The following is an 8,896-nucleotide window of genomic DNA, read 5'->3' on the forward strand; positions in this document are numbered from 1 at the left end:
CACCTCTTCAAAGCAAAAACGCTGGCATGAGGCTGGAAGCCGCCTGAGATGTCGGTGCCGCCGAGGTGACGCGGGGTTGGCGACGGGAACATTCTGTCATTTTTCTCCTCCTGTCATTTTTCTGCTCTCCAAGCCAAAATCATCCCTCGGTGTGATGCTACTGGTGTCCTCGTGCACAAGGAATCTCGGTGCCGTGCCCAACGAGAGGGCAAACGTGAAGGGGGAATAGGGAAACGTTTTATTGGGGAAGATCTATTCAAAGAATGGGAGGGTGTGAGTTTGAGGATGCCAACGCGATGAGGCACTTGCCCTTTGCCTCTCGATTCACGAAGAACACACGCGTTTATTGAGATAAGCCAAAAATTTTAACAAATGTTCCCTGTTCAAGCAAATTCCTCTTCCTGAGTCCTCATCTGCTCCAAGCAAGTAAAAAGAATGAGCTCTCACCCCTTCCTTCCCATCCAGCCTTTCTTATGCACGAGCAGCGCTTGGTTTCTGCTGGATATTCCCTCCTGACAGGATCTTCTGCTATCACAGGTACGATCGGATCGTCTGGTACAAATTACCTGAGTGGGCGGTGGATTCTTGGCTAAAGGAAAGACCAGCCAAGGAACAAAAGGATCCTTTCTTCCACATGAGCCAGGGGGATGCGCTAAATACTTGGATATTGTGCTTCATTTAATAGCAAAAGCACCAGTAAATAATCCCTTGCTTTACCTGATGCGCTCCTTTCTTGTGATTCCAGGCTGGCGAAGAGGAGGATGGAGAAGACCTAAAGGGAGGGAAGGGGGAGGCAGGAAAATTGGGGAACCGGAGTGGCCTGTTTCCAAGGGCTCCCCAAGCCGAGCGTTGTGTCCCTGCTCTTTAATCTCCCGTCCTGCTTCCCCCAAATTGCACTTTTAATTGCTTTGGTACCCACACACTGTAATCAAATAGCACTCCCGAAAGCACGTTTTGGAACCCTCTTTGTTAAATGTTTGGCCACGTTAGGGTAGAAATTATTCCAGATAAATTAGTTCAGTGCTTTAGGAGCTAAACATGGCACATTTGTTGTCGCATAAATAACATATGGCATAGCAAGTGAAATTTAGCGTTGTAGCAGCTGAAATCACAAGTGTAGCTTATCCACCTTACCTGAAATGCACAGTGGTAGGACATAAAGCAGAAAGATTTACAGCTTCCTCCACCTCACGTTGGCTGGAGAACCATCCTGAGCATCCAAAATTCTTTATCTTGCTGCCTCTGCCAGCTTTGGCTTCATCCTATTTGTGCTCTAACGCAGGACTTTTACACGGACTTATCTAGAGAAGCAGGACATGTGAATGGCCGCACCAGGCTGGGCCAAAAGCCCATATGGCCAAGTGCCCCATCCTCAAGAGAAGAGCAGCACCCAGCCCAATTCAGCAACAGGCTTGTCCCAAAGTCAAAATAAGCATTGCTAGTAGTGGCAAAGCTATGAATTCATTCTGAATGAGGCACTAAATGGCCGTATGCTGGTGTTTTTACAGTCTAAATACAGCGGAGTGCCTTAATTTCTCACAGTCGGGAGATTCGTCGCAAACAGCTGACTGCAGATCAGCGAATGAATGAGAGATCTCCATAGAAGTACGCTTAATTCATTTACCAATTACAGTTCCTTTTTAATTATGGAACTACATTTTAGCAGGCCTGTAATATACATTTTGTCTAAAAGAAAAGTAATTTCTAGCAGCAATCAGACCTAACTACAGTGCTGTCTATTAAATCTTTGCTGAGAGGGAAAGGAAAGAGTCCATTAATTTTTTCCTGTGCTTCAGCATAATCATTTTTGTGTCTGATCCTGCAATCCTTGCTGCTACCTACTTGTTCTTTAGAAACAACTGGTGTGAATAGGAGCTATTCATAAGTTTAAAGAGCATTGCACTTGTTTTTACCTCCTGTTTCTTCATTAAACCTGCGGTTCAAAGAGTGGAGCTGGGGGAAGATCTCCTGTTTGGGGAGTTGGTTCTTTCTGCTATTTTGGCAGCACATCGTGTTGTTTTTCCCAGAACGTGTTTAGCTGAAGTAACGCCGAGGGAGGAGTGTGACACGGTCCAGAATGAGACCGGTTTTCTCAGGTCACCAACCGGCCCGGACCCTGTGACGCTGGGCTGAAATGTTACCGAGGAAGTGTTATTCCTGTGCGTTATTTGTATTGCAACACCAGCTCGGCGCTGCTGATCTTGTAAGTAAAACAAGGAGGTGCTCCATCGCCCAAAGAGTTTCAAGCCTAAGGATAAAATGGGAAACGATATATGAATGTAGGAGAAGGGGTGAAAGGGAGTGGGCTCTGCGGTGGTGGTATGAACTGAGTCTGGGGCAGCAGTTATAGAATCATAGAATCACAGGATGGCTTGGGTTGGAAGGGACATTGAAAGCTCCCCCAGTGCCACCCCTGCCATGAGCAGGGACATCTTCACCAGCTCAGGTTGCTCAGAGCCCCGTCCAGCCTGGCCTGGGATGTCTCCAGGGATGGTTCATCCACCACCTCTCTGGCCAACCTGGGCCAGGCTCTCACCACCCTCAGGGCCAACAATTTCTTCCTCATGTCCAGCCTGAATCTCCCTCCTTTAGTTTAAAACCATCACCCCTTGTCCTATTGCAACGGGCCCTTGATGTGCTGGGGAATCAAAGGAGGGGAATTTTGCAGAGGAGGAGGATGAGGACGAGCTCCTGCCCAGCCCAGCAAAGGCGAGGGGGGACCTGGGGAAGGAGCAGCGGGGAATGAGGTCGGCTAGAAGCAGATTTTATATGCCCATTCTGCTAAACAGCCGCCAGCCCAGCCCTGGGGAGCAAGAAATCACACAGCAATTACGTCCTCAGCTCCCTGTGATATCGTTAGAGCAGAGCCCAGCGTGTTTCACAATGTGTTTTATCACAATAGCCAGTTCATTTTCTTTCGAAATGGCTGTATGAGAGGAGCATTTCTGCTAACTACTTAGGATGCATCCACTCCTGGGGGGGGAAAGAGCTTACAATGGGGATTTGAAATCTGTTTCTTCAAACAATATTACAAACATTTATAGGGACAAGTGGCATTTGCCCCCAGGCAGGGAAAACTCAGATAATATATCATGCTCATTCCTACAGCCTGGAGTAGCTGGGGAGATTTGGGATGAAGTTCAGACTTTCATGAAAAAAACAGAGTGTTGAAATACCATTTCTTTTGCCCTGTTTCCTTGGGAAGTCCCCAGGGTAAACCTGTAGAAAGACAAACCTGCCACCAAACTCAGCCGGGCTGAGGTTTTCTCATCTCAACCCTTGTAGAAAAAGCCCCAAAATCAATGAGGAAGCTCTGAAATGAACTTTGGATCAGGCTCATTTCAAACCTTCCGTTATCTCACTTCCAATTTATCACTGGAATGTCTGTAATTCTCCCCAGGGAGACTTCCTAGTGTTTAAACAGCTACTACCCTGCATAATTTCTTCCTGTTTTCGTAAGAGAGAAGAGGAACTGAGAACATCATTACACTAAATGCCTCCAGAGTCCAACGAACAGAGATTTTCACAGGATTTTCTGCATTTATTATCATTGCTAGAGATGTGGCTGGAAAGAACCCCAAGGTTAAGAAGTTCAGCTGTTTGTTTTCTTTTCTTTTTCAAATGACTCTTGCTTGAAATGATCTTGACTTCAGTTAATTCCAGCTACATTTGCACTTTAAAGCAGCTCTGCCAGACAGATACTGGAAATATTAAGTCTCATTTATTTATAGGAATCCTTCATACTTGGGTGACTATTGACTTGACAAATCCCCCTGACCTAAAATATGACGAAGAAGCGTATTTGCAGTATGTTTATTAGTTCAGAAGAAGCCTTTCCCGGGCTAATCTGTTTTCCGGCTGTACTCTTGCAGCAGGCTGATGGAAAAGTAAAACCCAAAGAAGGAAGCGGATTCTTAACAGTGGTCATGAAAACTGCTTTATTCTCGGGGCATTTTTGCATGGCATTAGCAAGTAAAAGGCACCGCTTCAGCTATTTGCTGAATCAGGGCCTGAGAGCTGAAAAGAAGGAGGAGGAACGACACGGGTTGTTATTCCCACAGATTTTTCTCCCAGCGTTAAATGACTATTAGCTGATGTGACAAGATTTTACGGTATTAAAGTTGAAGAGGGTTACATTTGTGGTATTTGGATGGGGTAGCACAAAAGTGAGAAGGCAACTGCAGCCATCGAGTCCCTGCCTGGAGCAGGGAGGGGAAAGATAAACTACAAAACCTTAGTTCTGGAATACAGTAAAACTCCCCCAGCTACACCCGGTACCTGGGAAATGTCCATCCTGGTTTAGTATAGAAATGTTGGGGGGAAATACCCTCACTCTGAGAAACTACTAAAACTACTGACATTAAGAGCTGAACATCGACTTTGTCTTCATCTGCAGGATTTTGGTTCTGATGCCAGCTTCTGCTCAGCAGCTATGAATGTGAATGATGTGTGAATAAAACAAAAGCCCCCAGAGCCAGGCTCTCCCCAAACCTCATGCGAGCAGAAAAGGCAGCTCAGCCCACACACCCCTGGATTAGTTCTGGATGTAACGCCTTCCACGGGGTGTTTCATCCTGAATACTCACATTAATAATTCATCACACACCCTTCAGCAGCACCTGTGTCGTATCAGTGACTTACAGATCCTTCAGGAGCTCAAATGGTCCTTATGGGCTTCATTCCCTGAATTACTACAAGCCATTTGACTGTAAATGTGTTCTTTGGCACCAATCATGGATCATTGACCTTAGCAGTACGGCTACGCCATCAATAGACATCTGGAGCAGAGACATGAGCAACTTGCTATCGAACAATTAATTGCATGTATAGAAATGGAGATGTTAGTAGCTGTGCAAAACTGGAGGTCTCAAAGGGTTTGCAAGGAGAAGTGTCCGAGCACAGACGCGTCTCTCGGTGAACAAACAGCACTTGAAAGGATGATCCTTCAAAAAACAAAGGGCCAGAATTTCATATCATCATCTGCCTGCCGGAGCCGTGGCTGGAAACCAAACAGCAAATGTCACAAAATTCACTGGGAGGCTGCCAGGATTGCAAAACCACAGCGGGAACCACGGTTTGGGATCGGGTGTGCGGGCGAAAGGGGAGAAATGGGACTGAAAAAGGTTTGGATCCCTCGGGGCATCTGTGGGTCTCCGCTTGGGGGTGGGGAGAAGGTGGGCGCTTTTCCGAGAGGACAGATGATTGAGTTTCACTGGTGTCACACAGAGAGGAATTTTCTGCTTCTTATTCACTAAAGAATAAGAAAAAGCGAAGAGACCTCTGTCTTCTGCTACCAGGCACAATCATTGCCTCCAGAATCTGAAAACAAACGCATGCAGTAGCTCAACACGCAGTCAAGGCTCTACACGTCCACCGCCGCGGAAAGAAAATGTACCCAAAGAATTCACTCCTTGTCACAGAAAACCCGTGTGGCAGTGCCTGAGTGACTGTCAAAGTGTTGTTAATGACAGCTCACCTGCTCGGCATTTCACAGCCAGCCAAGCTTCCCATCCCAGTTCAACCCAGTCCATCCCATCCCCTCCATGGGGTGCATTTGCCACCCCACCGCACTTTGAACCAGTTTTACGATTTTTCTTTTCACGGCAACAAGCCTCTTGCCTTGAGAAAGAGCATTTATGAACTAGAGACAGCGTCGTTTTCGAAGTGATTTATTTTATGAGGGTTTTGAAATGAATGATCAGGCAGTCATTGGCCATAGGGGAAAAGCGTATAAAAGCTCACCACATGCATTGAACTTACCATCTGGTATCCTTTAAATCTCGCTTCAGGGCGGCTCAGCTAATTCTTCAGAGCGCACGACGTTCACAGTGCACAGTGAAGCAGAAACATAAAAGCCGAGTGACGTAGCCCAGTAAGAATCAACACTGTAATTGAAGTGTAATATCTTCTATCGCACTGTTCTAGCTCATCAGCAGAGACTGGCATTTTCTTAATTAAAACTGACATTGCAGGCCAGAATTTTAATCTCTTTTTTTAAAAAAAATAAGCGCTGATGCTTTTATTTTCTGGTTGGATAGGAAAGGGATGCCTCTGCTGTGTCTCAGATTTCCTCCTTCTGACTAGATGATGTAAAAGCAAGAGGTACAAAAAAAGATACTGTTCTTGTTCCTTTGAATTTATTGTTGGTGGCATGCACAGCCCTCCGGGTGCGATGAAACTGCCCTGGCCCTGATGCCTGTCACATTTCAAGATCCGTGTTATTGTCCCTGAAAAATACTACATGGGACAATTTAAGTATTGTCTGCTGGACTTTTACTCCCAAAATAAAGGCTAAGGCAAGGAATTACGCCCAGTTTTGCCACTGAAAGAGAGATGTTGACAAGCTGGAGGGAGTTCATCTTTGGAGACACTCAAAACTCAGCCGGACGAGGTTGGAGGTGAGTCCTGTTTGGAGCTGGGGGTTAGACCAGAGCTTCTGTCCAGCCCAAATATTGATGTGATGCTGAGGAAAACAGGGCCTGTGCTTGTAACACAGAGGCAAGAGCACAGGCCCTGTGAGGTGGACCTGAAACCAAGAATTGCCTTCACCGTGTGAAGGCAATTCACCGTTATTCAGCCTCGCTGAATAACTCAAATTACACCATTGTGGCTCCTACAACATCAGCACAGAAAATGAAGCCGTGTACTAATTGGGGGCGAAGTTTCTTTCACGCAGCTTCCATTGTCCTCCTAAAGAGCTGCACACAAGGTCTAAATTTGCAATTTCATCCAAACATTTTTTTCTATTATATAATTTCAAGTGCAAAGTAATGTCTTCCAACAGAATGTGTCCAGGGCTCAGTGTTCAAGCCCCCCAAGTCCTATTCCAGGCAGTAAGACAGATCAATTGCACACAAATTATATGTCAAGTTACATCTGCAGTTCTTTTCACAACCTTCAGCATATATGTACACACAGATGAAGAGCTACATTTGCCTGAAGGAGGGGAAATATTTGCATTTGTACAAATAATTGTACAAAAATTCATCATCCCTTCTGCAGAAAGGGGGGTTAATTACATATTGGGCGATCCTAACATCAAGGTTGGCTGGTGAGGTTACTGATTAAAAACGCTGTCACAGTCCGGGTTTGCTATTTAAGGTGAGACATTGTCACCGACGTCAGCCACATGTTTGCTCGTTAATTAGGGTTTCTAATGACCGGATTGCTCAGGAAGACACGTCCTGCCCTGGGGCCTGCTGCTGTGGCTGCCGCCACTTGAGGACACGGCAGCAACTGAGGCTTTTCGAGCGTGAAAAAGCAAAGAGGAGCTGGACCGCAGCGCCCGGTTGGCAGGGAGATGGATTTCCCTTGTATTTGCTCGTTTCTCCCAAGGAGGCCACACCAGAAGGGCTGTTTGCACAAGCCTGGGGTCTGCTCCTGCTGGCGAATTTTCCTGTTGCTTCAGAAATGGTCAAATAATGACCCTGAAAAGTGCAAATGGATGTGTGAGGGGAAGGGCAGCGTCAGCATCGCCCGTGCCCGCCTTTCTGCCAAGTTTAATGGAAGTATCTGTGCAAACAATTGCGGGATTTCTGTCATAGCTCAGAATCACTGTCATAGCTCAAGGGGCAGGGCAGGAACTTGGTGTTGTGCATTTATTATAGTTTGTTTATTATAGTTCTCCACACCATACGGGCTGAGGGCATAAGGGTCATTATGTCTTAGGAGCACACTGGACAAGCTTCCAGGTGCACCAGGAGAAATGTGAACATTGGATGTTTTGGGCAACTCTGTAAGCAAAATATATAGGTTCCATCTGAATCTGAGGAGAAACTTCTTTGCTGGGAGGTGCCAGAGCCTGGCCCAGGCTGCCCAGAGCGGGTGTGGAGTCTCCTTCTCTGAGACATTCAAACCCACCTGGACCCACCCGTGTGATCTGCTCTGTGACCCTGCGTGAGCAGGGGGGCTGGACTGGGGGATCTACAGAGGTCCCTTCAACCCCAACCACTCTGTGATTCTGTGAAAATCTGGTGGCATTTTGTGTTTGTGGGAAACCTGACAGACAGGACGGCGAAGGGCTCCGGGTCACCTTCCCACTGCTGCAAACACCCTTGAGCTGGTGGCAGAACGTGTAGGGAAAAGGGACCTGGGGGTCCTGGGGACAGCAGGGTGACCATGAGCCAGCACTGGGCCCTTGTGGCCAGGAAGGCCAATGGTACCTGGGGTGGGTTAGAAGGGGGTGGTCAGTAGGTCAGAGAGGTTCTCCTGCCCCTCTGCTCTGCCCTGGGGAGACCACAGGTGGAATCTTGTGTCCAGTTGTGGCCCCTCAGTTCCAGAAGGACAGGGAACTGCTGGAGAGAGTCCAGCGCAGCCACCAAGATGCTGAAGGGAGTGGAGCATCTCCCGTGTGAGGAAAGGCTGAGGGAGCTGGGGCTCTGGAGCTGGAGAAGAGGAGACTGAGGGGGCCTCATTCATGGGGATCAATATGGAAAGGGGGAGTATCAGGAGGATGGAGCCAGGCTCTTCTCGGTGACAACCAATGATAGGACAAGGGGTAATGGGTTCAAACTGCAACACAAAAGGTTCCACGGAAATTTGAGAAGAAACTTCTCCATGGTGAGGGTGGCAGAGCCTGGCCCAGGCTGCCCAGGGAGGCTGTGGAGTCTCCTTCTCTGTAGACATTCAAACCCGCCTGGACACCTTCCTGTGGAACCTCAGCTGGGTGTTCCTGCTCCATGGGGGGATTGCACTGGATGAGCTTTCCAGGTCCCTTCCAACCCCTGACACTCTGGGATTCTGTTCCCACCCCTGGGCTTTGCGGTCCCGGGGAGCGCGCGGAGCCACGTGACCGCAGTGCCAGGGATTAGGGGGTGAGTCACGTGGTCCGCAGTGCTGTGGGCGGGGAGAGAGGGGGCGTGGCCAAGCGCGTGACCTTCCGGGCAGTGGGGTGGGAG

This window comes from Patagioenas fasciata, chromosome 5 (assembly GCF_037038585.1).
Source record: "Patagioenas fasciata isolate bPatFas1 chromosome 5, bPatFas1.hap1, whole genome shotgun sequence".
In the NCBI taxonomy this organism is placed as follows: domain Eukaryota; kingdom Metazoa; phylum Chordata; class Aves; order Columbiformes; family Columbidae; genus Patagioenas; species Patagioenas fasciata.